This window comes from Aythya fuligula, chromosome Z (genome assembly GCF_009819795.1).
Source record: "Aythya fuligula isolate bAytFul2 chromosome Z, bAytFul2.pri, whole genome shotgun sequence".
Lineage (NCBI taxonomy): Eukaryota > Metazoa > Chordata > Aves > Anseriformes > Anatidae > Aythya > Aythya fuligula.
In genome coordinates, this window is record NC_045593.1 from 60,457,636 (window position 1) to 60,470,344 (window position 12,709).

Consider the following 12,709-nt stretch of genomic DNA (forward strand, 5'->3'; position numbering starts at 1 on the left):
AAGGCTGCTTCGCAAGACTTCGATTGTAGTCTCATCATCAGTGAAACTACTGCAGATGTAGTACAGAATGAATTTATGAAAACACTGCAAAAGTTTGAATGACATTGTCTGCTTTGTGCCAGTTCTAAGTGAATATTATTCTCCTTATCATCAGTCATTCCACAGCTTCGCAAAACATTGCACCAGTAGTGGAGAAATTAACTACGAGAATTTTATTTTCCTAGATCATAATGTCAGAATATATGAGGCCACACAGTTGACTCAGAAAGGGAGAGAGTACTTCTTTTGGCATTCATAATCCTTTGTTTCATTATGATTTTTTTTTAAATGTTCCATCTCAACTTAGCTTTTGCACAGACTTTGCACTGCTTAATGTAAATTGTTCATGAAAATATTACTTTTTGAAATTGAAGTTACAGAAGACTTGTAGAGTTAAGAAATTAATTTCACATCTTTTTTGGCAATCATTTGCTTTTACTGTCCTTCATTTTGGACCTTTGCCATATGCACCTCAAAGACATACATCTTGTATTTGACATTGGAAAGGTGTTCTCAGAACTAATTATATCAAACTTCCATTTCAAAGAGAAGAAATCAGAGAAGATACTGGAATCCAGCTAACAGATGACTAAAGAACAGTTCTGAAATGTAAGACTATCTTATAATTGTAAAGGGGAAATGCCAAAGTCAAGAACTGAGTACTAACTAATAAATCATAAAAGGGTAGAAAAATGATCATGAAAGGTATTAACAAGCAGATTTCTTAATGAGAAGGGATTATCAGTATCTTATAAAATCCACTGTGCATTCTTTGTCTTAGAGCATTCATCATTTTTGTATAAACAAAAGAAAACAAACTGTAATTGTTCAATATTTCTGAAATCCTTTGTTGACAGGCATATGGAAGAAACGGAGAGGAAAATCATGTTGCTTTAAAGGCTGATGATGAAATCAACAAACTTGCTATCACTTACCACAGTAAAAAGGTTTTCATTTTGAGTGACAATTGATGTTATCTGCTGTGCAAACATTGCTGCATCTTCTCTGAGCAAAGAAATAGGAATGACAATTAGTTTTGTATAACTGTTAAACCTCACTTCAGAGCAAAAAGAAAAAAGGAAAAGGAAAATAACTGACAAATAGATCCAGAATGCAATACTGGACTTCTGCAGTCAACAATCATATAGGGGTTTCTTTCGTTAGCCATGCTTGACCAGTGTGCCATTCTTTTTACATGCATTAGAATATGACTTCTAACAGAATTGTATCAGAAGAAAATCAGTATGCAATTTATTACTGTATCTTCCCATTTAACAAATCCTTGAGGTTAAACTCTGCATTTGGCTACATGGCCTAATAAACAGCAGAATAGATGTTGTTTATTAAAACGCAGTGCATAAGTAGCATTGCAACTGCTGTACAGCAGTGCACAGTTAAACTTCCTGCTCCTGGAAAGCACTGAGTGAGACTGCCATATGTTGAGCATACTCATTTCTCATTAACCTTCAGAGCAGTTAAGGATGCCTAGAGTTTTACCGGACCAAATTCAATGGGATTAGGCCTACCACACCTAACTTCCATGGGTTACAGTAAAGGAAAATGAATGTATAATCATTAGAAAGCATCACTGATTGAGGCCAGAATCCATACAAATCATAAGAGGATTGCAAGTCACTTATGAGACAAGCTGCAAAAACACAGTCCTGCCAGTATCGTGCAGACCTGCCACAGCTGGGTTTCTTGTGCATGGCTTGTACCTGTAAGATCGTGCTGTGCCGCATACACATTAGGACTTGAGGGATTCTTGTACCTGTATGTAAATTTAAATATGAGATGGAAAAGAAGTCATGATTAATAAAATCTATTATAAATTGTCATTGATAATTGGAAAGGTTATTTGAGAAATCAAGTAATATTCAATTGACTTAAAGTTTTACCTGCATATTTATGCTTGCCAACAAAAATATTGTGGGTTGTATATAATGTACTACATGGTTGTTTGATGTACAAAACAACCTGAGCAAAACAGCAAAGGATATCATTATGGTACAATAAATAACCCTGTGGTATATAGCCTGATATGACTGTTTGTAGTGGTAGGCTAAATATGAAACTACAAAGCCTTTTAGTAATAAAGTTCCTTTCTTATACATACATATATGGAAGAAAGAGTGTTTTTTTTATTATTATTATTTTTTTTTCTCCTGAAAATCTTGAAAGGTTATAATCGTGGTTTGAAATACGTAACTCTCAATTTTTCCTTTGTGGTCATCAATTCCACTTCTCCAAAGAACCTCATAAACACAATGGGCTCAATGCCAAAACAAAAATTAAATGCTTGTGTGATCCCCAAGGGAAGACATACTTTAACTATGAAGTATTCTCACAAGAAACCTTGTAAACCGTACATGAAAGTGAATGATCTAGAGTTTGTGGCGTTCACGTTTGTTGCTTTGACAGCGCTGTTTATCAAAATAACTACAATTTTCAAAGAAAGAATACTTAATTTTGACTATATTGCTTTTCTGTCGGAAAGGGCCTATAAATAATAAGTTCAGTAAGTTTTTGGTTTAGTTTGCAGTTGATCTAGTTTGTTCCACAGCAGTCAGTTAATCCCTTCAAAGTATCATCTACTCGTTGGCTCATTATTTTCTCTAAGCATAGATGGAATATATTAAAACTATTTGGAAGCATTTGAAAAGAAAAAAGGTTGGGAAAGAATAGTACCCTGCATGTCAACCCTTCAGAGAAATGAAAAAAAAAAACAAAAAACAAAAAACAAAAAACAACAGATGCTTTGTTGCATTGTTTCCCAAGATACTTCTACTGTCCTTTCCCCTTTTCCTCATCTACTGTATTTATCTGTGTTTCTTATTTAAAAAGCAAGTCAGGTTACATTTGACAGCTATAGTTGCACTTGTATTACGCTGATATTCTCTAGCTTCTCTTCGCTTTTGTTACTGATTTATAAGAGGTGGCTGTAATTTGGTAGCATGCATTTAAAAGAAGTGGCAGTTTAACATCAAAAGATGCAGAATCAGTAAAGGTCTCAGATTTGCACAAAGTTTCCACATACACAATATGCTATTGTTTGCACTGCATATGCGTAACAATTGTTTGAAAGTATTCAGGCTTGCCTGCCAATAACTTCTCAGTCATGTGTATGGGCCTAGACCTTTTTACAGTTGGAGTTTTTTATTTGGTCTGCTTACAAAGATAGAGGCAAAATTCCTCCTGGAGTTCAGAGAGATCTGGATTTCACCCAGAGTGTGTAAGCAACCTAACAATATATCTGCAATATGCATCTAAATGGTGTTAAATCTTGGAACACTGGCCAGATTCCCTAACATAAATGTTTGTTATTTGCAGGTAACAGGGAAAAAAAAAAAAAAAAAAAAGTATGTATTTTAATGAATTTCAGAAGCTTGCAATTTCCACTCCACGGTATAAGAAGAAAATTCTCTGATTTATTGTGTACTGCAGGTATAAAAATAGATCTTGGTTAGTAAAGAAGCATGCAGGAGAATATACAGAAAATATAGTTGGTTGTAAACAAGGGAAAATGTATAAAGCTGGATGTGAGTAGGAATGAAATAATGCATTATATTCAGTCTTATATTAGCAATTTTACTTGACATTATATGCAAGCAGGAGGTGATTCAAGCAGGCACAGAAGTCATAACAGTCTAGCAGTGATGAACTAGCCCATGTAGCCCATGGTTATTCAAGCCATAACGTGAAGCAGGTATATAAAGGTGATTGTATGTCATGGTTGCCTACAGTAGCAAGGCATTGACTTCATGGCCTCAGTCCTAGGAGAGCCTTTCTCCTGTAGACAGAATGCAAAGAATCACCACTGGACTCTGGTATTCTGCCTGAAGTATGAGTGACCCCGCAGGGACAAAAGTTATGAAATGCCATGTTTAGTACTCAGTAATTTAAGTATATTTTACAAAGGAGGAAGAACAGTTCTCTCTCTCTCTCTCTCTCTCTCTGTCTTTTTTTTTCTCTCTCTCTCTTTGTCTGTCTGTATCAGTCTCTCTTCTAGGGGTTTAGAGTCATTTCAGTTTGTTGTTTTCCTAGGGGCATCTGCTTCAGGTCTCTAGCTGTGACTTTTCCATAGGTCCCTGGGGAATGGGATAGCAGTGGGTGACGGATTGTGGTAGCTCGGCAGGCTGTTACCCACAAATACAGCATTATGATATAGTAGGTTCTGAAGTCAAAGCCTACATTTCCTTTTTGTGAGTTTTCCTCAGCTACTGTTGAGCAGTCAACAGACTTGCCCAATGGTGTCATGGCTTCAGTAGGAGCCATCCCGTTAAGAAACTAGAACTGCGAAATACTGCTGCACTGCCTTCATTCTCCAGGAGTACCCAGAACACTCCTCACAGGAGCTGTATGAGGACCAAGCTCCTCAACCCAGCAAGCATGCTGCTGCACAGAGCACACTGTGAAAGGCATGCCTTAGCGCTTTCAATCCGTTTTCACGGGTCTCTCTGTGGGCCAATTTAATAGGATGCTGCAAACAAGCGGGAGAGATTACTCCCCAGGCAAGCACCAGGGGAGAAAGAAAATGCCAAACTCAGCGAAAACTCTTGTTTGGCCTGACACGAGACTAGGATGCCGGGAGAGCTGTGCCGGTGGTGGCACGGAACTGAGCCCACGGGACATGAAGCGATGCAAGCCTGGGCTTATGGCAGCCTGGTGAGCGGGGCCTCCCTTAATTTGTAAAGACTTAGTTATGACACACTCGGAAATTAAACGGTGGAAGTTGTACTGTCCAGGACATAACACAGTTATCGTAGTTAGAGAAAGTAACCTGTGCTTTACAACCAGCCTTTACAAGGTTGGTATTTGCTGGTTGCACAATGTTTGACAAATCATTTGACCACATTTAGGTGTCTGAATGGTAGATGTAGTAACAATTACTTAGTTTTCACTGGTGTTGAGGGGATAAATTAATTAGTGTTTGTTAAGCACATAAAATCCCTTGGAAAAAAAAAAAACTAAAAAAAAAATAAAAAAATAAATTTCTGTAAGACTCAGAATTTTAAACACTGGAATGGACTATCACAGTTATACATCTGATCATAAATATCACATGATCACATGGTAAATCTTGTCCCTATAAATTCACTGCATGTGACCTATGTGATTCCTTAAGAGTATCTCTCTTAAAATTATGTCTAGTATTGGGGTTAAAAAAGTTTGAGGGATAGACAATCTGATCTCCCTGGACAGCTGTAACCTGGTGATACTATAAAGCTAGTTGTTACACAGCTGGATCGAATTTGCTGAGCTACAGCTTTCACCCCTTTTGATTTCACCTAGCCTTTGTCTGCTAGACAAAGCACTCTGTTATCATCTTGTATCTTCTCTTCTAGTTGATGCTTATGTTTCCCTCTGACTGAAACATCTCTTTGATAAATTGGACCAACCGGAGTGACTCTACAAGCTCACTAATAATCAGACTTGGATTTTTTTTTTTTTTTTTCATTCCTGTAATTCTCAACAGAACAATTTGCAAATTTTCACTCTTTTTTTGGTGTGGATATTAGAACTGGATGCAAATGGATTCCACAAGCCGCATAAAGGTAACAGATCTTGCTCACTGTTACCTATTTCTCTGCCTACACTTCTAACTATTGCACTGTCTCTATGAATACAGTTGAATCAAATAAATTAAGAGGCTCATAAATACTTGATTTTTCATGCTAAAGAGAGGAGCAGTGGCTTTTAAGAATCCTTTTAGCCTTTTGGTCTGCCAAAATGACCAACATTTTCTTTTCTCTATTCTATTTCTTGTGCAGTAAATAAGAGTGGCATAAATAAACAGCTTTCTATATTTAGTCCATCATATGTAGTAACATCAGACTCTCCATTCACAGGAACTGGATGTGAAAATCTACATGTTTCCCTATCCCAAAAACACATGTTGAATATTTAGGGAGACTGAAGATATGAGTCAGTAGCCTTCCTCTCTCTTCATATTTTTGTAATTTTACTTGCCTTAACACTTCTGTGATCCCCAGGCTATAACTGCATCTTGCATGAACTTCTTTTACTGAACTTCTTCCCCATGTTTCTTTCCCCTGCTCCCTTCTCGCATTTGCTTTGTCTCGAACTGACTAGAACAGTCCTTAACAACACTTGCTCTGTTCCTTTGGGACCTCCATCTTTATGCTCATCCGAACAAAAACTGCATTTTTTTTTTCAGTTCTCTTTATCCTACTCTAGTTAGATCACTGTACCCTGATTTTTCAACCTGAAAACCAGACAAGAAAACCAGACTCTTATTAGAGTTAGAATGAAGCAGTATATGCAGATACAGTAGATTTTAAATAAATTACACATTGTAGAAAACGAACATGGACTAGCTTCCTCTGGTGTAGTCCCTAGTGATTTTGCCAGTGGAGTTTCAAATGCCAGGTGTTGAATCTTCACCTTCTATTCAGAAGTTATTCCATAAGTCTGCAGATCTAATCATGAATACTTTTATTTTGACATTCAAACCACATTTCCTCGTAACTAACATTATGCCATCCTTGCTATCTTTATCCATAAAGAATTGCTCTTCCTTCATGGGGTTTATACTCTTTCAAAGCATGTGCCTGAATTTAATTAGAAGAAGTTTCAAAACAAAATTGGGTTAGATATTAGTAAAATTCAGATTGGAAATTCAGACTGAATATTAGGAAGAAGTTCTTCACTGGTGGTCGGGCACTGGAACAGGCTCCCCACAGCAATGGTCATGGCACTGAGCCTGGTGGAGTTTAAGAAGCATTCGGACAACACTTTCAGACAGATGGTTTGGTTTTTGGATGGTCCTGTGTGGAGTCAGGAGTGGGACTTGATGATCCTTTTGGGTCTCTTCCAACTCAGGATATTCTGTGATTCTATGAAGAACATCAAAATTAGTTTTGACTCTGACTTACTGGACTAGGTTGATGTCAGAGTCCAGTATTCTCAGAATAATGGTTCTGTGTTTTTGATTTAGGATGAAAATAATGTTGAAAACATATTGACGTTTTAGTTCTGACTTTTCAGCTCCAGGTGCTGACCTGCCAGTGAGGAGGCTGGGCGTGCACAAGGGTCTGGGAGGGGACACAGCCAGGACAGCTGGCCCAGGCTGGCCAGAGGAATGTCCCTCGCTATGTGGCATCATTCTGAACCATAAAATCAGGGGGAGTTGACTGGGAGGGTTGCCATTGCTCAGGAAATGGCTGGGCAGAATTTGGCGGGTGGTGAGCAACTGTGTTGTGCATCACTTTATTATTATTATTATTATTATTATTATTATTATTATTATTATTATTATTATTATTATTTTGCTTTCTCATTAAACTGTCCATACCTCAGCCAACAAGTTCTTGCGCTTTTACCTTTTTTTATTCTCTTGCCCATCCCACTTGTGGCAGGGGTGAATGAATGGCTGTGCAGTGCTGAGCTGCCTGCTGTGTTCTTTTAGATATTCCACACATTGATGGTTTTCATGTATTAATATCAAATTTATTTATTTTAAGACACTTGATGCTAAAAATAATTTTGATTAAGCAGAGTGATATTGCAATATACTGAAATCACAACAGAAGGCTCATTTAGCAATTGCAGTATACAGTTGAATCAGAATATGAGCATAATTCCCATAACCTGTCTTTACATGCTCACTATCATGGTGCTGGCCATCCAGCTCAAGCTAGACATTCTCTTCAATGTTCATTTTGTTGCTTGCTCAGTTCTTGCACTCTCAAGTTGGGCTGAAGCATGTGTACACTTCCCCCATGCTGGCCTGGCTGGCTCAGGAGGGCATTTGCACCTTTTTGATTAAGTCAGTGAAGGCCATTTACACAGCCAGTCGATCTGTTCAGCTGATAGATCTGTCGATCTAAAGCAAGGGTCTGCTCTGTGTTGGGTTAAATTCAGCTTGCTTTGCAATAGCTGTGGTCTCTCTCTGTGTTCTTCCAGGGACTTCAGGAGCACGTCGCCTGTGCTGGTCTCCTCTGAGCCTTCTTCCTCTGAGTTCGTTGATCAGTTACAGTTGACAAGGCCTGACCCTTAGTGATTCTGCAGTTATTTCCACAGAGAGGAAAAACAATTATGTTAAGATACATGCACTTTAGCTAATGCACTAGTGAGGTCATCAGGAAAGAAAACAGCAGGGATGGCACAGGCTGTTATATCACACCATTCAGAGGAGGCACATAGCATAATAAAGATACAGTTGAGATGTATACATTAGACTGAATACTTGCTACAGTGAAGTCGGAGTGCATTTGTCATCCAGGAGTTTTTTATGCTTATTCTGTCCTGAAGTTCTTTTTTTCTGTGTCCCTGGTGACACTCTCATGACAGGATACTGGACATGACAAGCCTTTGGTCTGACCTGGAGCAGCTGTTCTTACGTTCTTAATGTAATATGAACAACACCAAGGCCACTAACTAGTGTCAGTCAAAACTGAGAAGTGTTTTAATCCAAAAATCTTTTGAAAGAAATTCATTCCTTAAATGGATTATGGCCCTTTTTCTTAAATTACCTTAAATAGCAGAGATGAACAAACCAAGACTGATATGCTTAATACTCAGCTAAGGTTTATTTAACTCCTTTCAGGAAGAGATCTCAAAGTAAATACCAATCTAAGACCACAGTATTCCTCTGGGAAGTACTCTTGATTCGGAATTATTCTAATAGCTTTACAAATGCATGAATAGGTTAAATGAATTATTCCACTCAACTCTGATATAATACTGTTATTGCATTTGACTTGAAGACCTGAGCAGACCACAAAAAAGTATTGCCTCAGTGAATTAGTGTTACAAAAACAGAGCTAGGCACAGTTGCTACTGCAGCAAGGCTATAACCATGTTATTGTAAAGTGAATATGTCAATCTATATATATGTATCTACATATAACTGAATATATGCTAAAAAGCTCTATTCTTGGACACAGAATAAGTCACATATGAATGCAAAAAAACAAGAACCCTCATAAATAAGAATTGATCCTCCTGTTATATTGCTGCTTACCATCCTCCGCCTATACCAGAGAGTGGAGGTTCTTTCCAGGTCCCAAATGTACATACCAGACACGGAGAGTTAGATGGCATTTGAAGGGTGGAAAGTGCTGCTGCTTTTCATGATTTATGCCATGTCAAAGGTCTTTCCTTCTTTCCCCATCCTTCAGATGCAAGCTGGTTTCAGAGCGGGAAACAAGGTGCCCCATCACTCCTGCTCCTTCTCACATTTTTCATTTCTGAGGATTAACTGTAATCTGATTAATTCTGAAATAATTAATACTTCTGAAATATACTGATAGTTTCTTAAGAGGTGGAGCACTCACTGGAAGTTCATGGTGTTAATCTAGTCCAAAACACAATGAAAAATATTTTATATGAAATTATTAGCCAGGCCTATAATTTTAAGTTTCTTCCAAATGAATGAGCTTTGCATGAAAACTAACTGTTCAGTATATTTTAATTGACTATCTGAGGGGAAAAAAAAAAAAAAAAAAAAAAAAAAGAGCAAATGTTCAGTCTGCAATGTAACCAACATTTTGCATACAATTGCAAGCATTTCATTAATACTCAAGTGCATCTGCAAACTAAGCAGAGTGTCATATATACATATATAAGGCCTGTTCAGCCTGGAGAAGAGGAGGCTGAGGGGAGACCTCATCACAGTCTACAACTTCCTCGTAAGGGGGTGTCGAGAGGCAGGAGACCTTTTCTCCATTAACACCAGTGACAGGACCCGCGGGAACGGGATTAAGCTGAGGCAGGGGAAATTTAGGCTTGACGTCAGGAGGGGGTTCTTCACAGAGAGGGTGGTTGCACACTGGAACAGGCTCCCCAGGGAAGTGGTCACTGCACCGAGCCTGTCTGAATTTAAGAAGGGATTGGACTGTGCACTTAGTCACATGGTCTGAACTTTTGGGTAGACCTGTGCGGTGTCAAGAGTTGGACTTGATGATCCTTAAGGGTCCCTTCCAACTCAGGATATTCTATGATTCTATGATTCTATGATTTATCGACCATAGTTAGCAGATAGGGATGCAAACTGGCAGGAGACTTCTAGCTGAACTGGGCATTGCTGATAATATCCTCAGATGTTCCCATGCTGCCCACAGCTGACTGTAAATGGCCTTCTCACGAGTTTACGGATCCAGAATTTTCCAGCCAGGAGCACAATTTTGTAAAATACAGCATGACCATCTGGAGGCTTGATTTGTCTGCAGGATGTGAAACTCATTTTCCCCGAAGACTAATGTAAATAGCAATATAAACATTTCTTAATGGCTTTCTGAATCAAGTCGATCATCAGAAAATAAATAAATAAATAAATAAAAGGCAATTGATAAATGCCATAATTATTCTTTAGTTTTATAAAATACTGTCATTTCTAATGGTAGCCTAAAAGTTGTTTGTTTTGGTAATTCTAGCTGTTTTTGTCAAACCTTGTGCTTTTTGGGAATCTCTTACCAGAAACACAATAAACTCTGTATTCTGAGTGACAACTCTAGATTAACAGGTCAACACCATTGTAAAGAGGTCATTGGCAACTCCTCTGACAGACAGATCACTTTGAGTGTTAAGAGCTTCCGTCTACATCTAGCAGAAGGACTGGACCCTACATAAGATAAAACTTTCTAATAAATCTTGAGGAGACAAAAGAATGAAGTGGAACAGTTGAGTAAGTGGAATAAAGTGGAATAATCCCAAACTTCATGGCACGTTGCCACTGTGCTCCCAAATGGCTGCAAAATGAAACAAGGAGAGAGTAAGTGATCATCATGGAGCAATATGATCAGCCAGAGAAAAGAAATTAAAGGTAAAACATTTTGAGACTGTAAGGGAAATCAAATCAAAAAGGCCAAATTCATATCACATCACCACTGGATGCTAAGGCTTTAGCAGGTTATTGGGTATGACAGATAGCTTTGAGAACAGGCAAATCACTTTTATTCAGTTTTTTAGGTCTGTTGCCTGACTGACTACTGTGGCAGCTAGGTAATGGAGATTACTTCATACCCAAGTTGGAATGAAGAGGCTACCATGTACAAGGTCATCAGGAAGAATATTTTGGTTATCTTCAGCTCACAGTACAGTGTCTGCAGACAGTTCAAAGGCAGAGTCATTGGCTTTCAGTGAGCATGGTGATAAATAAGAAAATAATAGGAAGTTTGGGTGACCTTACAAATAGCATTAATACATTTAATGTATCGGTCTTTTAGAAATTTCATGTTTGATGCTCTCTTCCACGTGTGACTGATTTGTAGCAGTCTTGGCTGACTTGAGGTTAGAAAAAGCATTGCATTTTGGGGGGGATAACTACAGGTACTGAGACGAAGCTCATTTGGTCTTCTTCAGTAGGCAGCATCTTACTTTGCGAAGTCCCCACTTCACAAATATCATGACAACCTTCTGCCACAGAACAGTGCAAAACACATTCCTACACTTCTGTATTAGGATGGGTTAGACAGATATGACACTGTCAGGGTAAAGCCCTAATATGTTCCTTTGTCCCTGCTGCTATGTTGCACTAGGTCAGGAATTGTTCCTGGACAGTGAAAAATGGAAGAGCTTGGGAAGTGAGGTTTGACTGAAAGTGTGATGAAAACCAATTTAGCTGTAATCTGGCAGCTGTAAATTTAACAGTGATGGCAGAATATCTATAATTAGGAACTGGACAGGCAGGCAGACAGGATAGAAATAGCAAAAGAGCTAGCAAGCTTTTGCTGGTTTTCTGACTCTAATGGATGGTTTTAAAACTGAAGGAAAATGATATTAATGAAGATGGCCCAATTATTTTTATAATGTGTGTTTTGTGTATCAGGGACCAAAACTAGGGCAGTAAGACAAAAAAAAAAAACACCTCAGATATGTTAGTTTTATCACGTAAAATTCAAACAAATGGACAACCAACGAGGCTAGCAAAGGTACTTTCCAAGCCAGAAGATGGTAGCATTAAGTCAATATGGTGCATTTTTGGCTTTTAGATGAAACTGTCTGATGATCAATAAATATACTTGCTGTGTGTGTACAAGGAAAGACTGGCATGAACCCTGCAGAAATGCTCAGCAACAGGTCATTAACAATTCAAAGACGTATATAAAGTAAACCATAACAAAAGAAAGATGCCTTGGGATTTATCTGAGATTTCCCCCATTAAGGGATGTGGCAGTATAGACTTTGCTTATGCCATCTGTGCAAGTGAGAAACTCAGTCCAGCGCTCCAGGCACTGCTATATTAAATATTGATGGGAATTCACTGTATAGTAGATTTTTCCTTCCAAGGAACTGATAAATAGTTAATGAGGAGTTAGGCAGCTGAGTCCATCCTGAATGGGTAATTCCTTCAGTAACAACAGTTTGTTTGCCCCTTGAGGGTATATTTTTCCCCCCTCATACAACAAAATATAATATAACTTAGGTTTATTATTTTGTAACCTAAAAATACATATATGTATTGATTGCTTGGTTCTAAATTATCTGAACATCTTTGGAAATCTTTCCCTGCTCATAAATAAACAATGAACAAGTAGCTAGTCAGCATCTGTCTGATGAATTGCAGTGTTTGAAGCATCACAGTCAATGTCGTCTAGTCAATAACAGACAGGAGCAAAAAACATACCAGCCTACCAGGCACAAAATGAGTGTCTCTAACTTTGACTCATTTCTTCCTAGCCACACATTCTGCCCTCCACCCTAACAC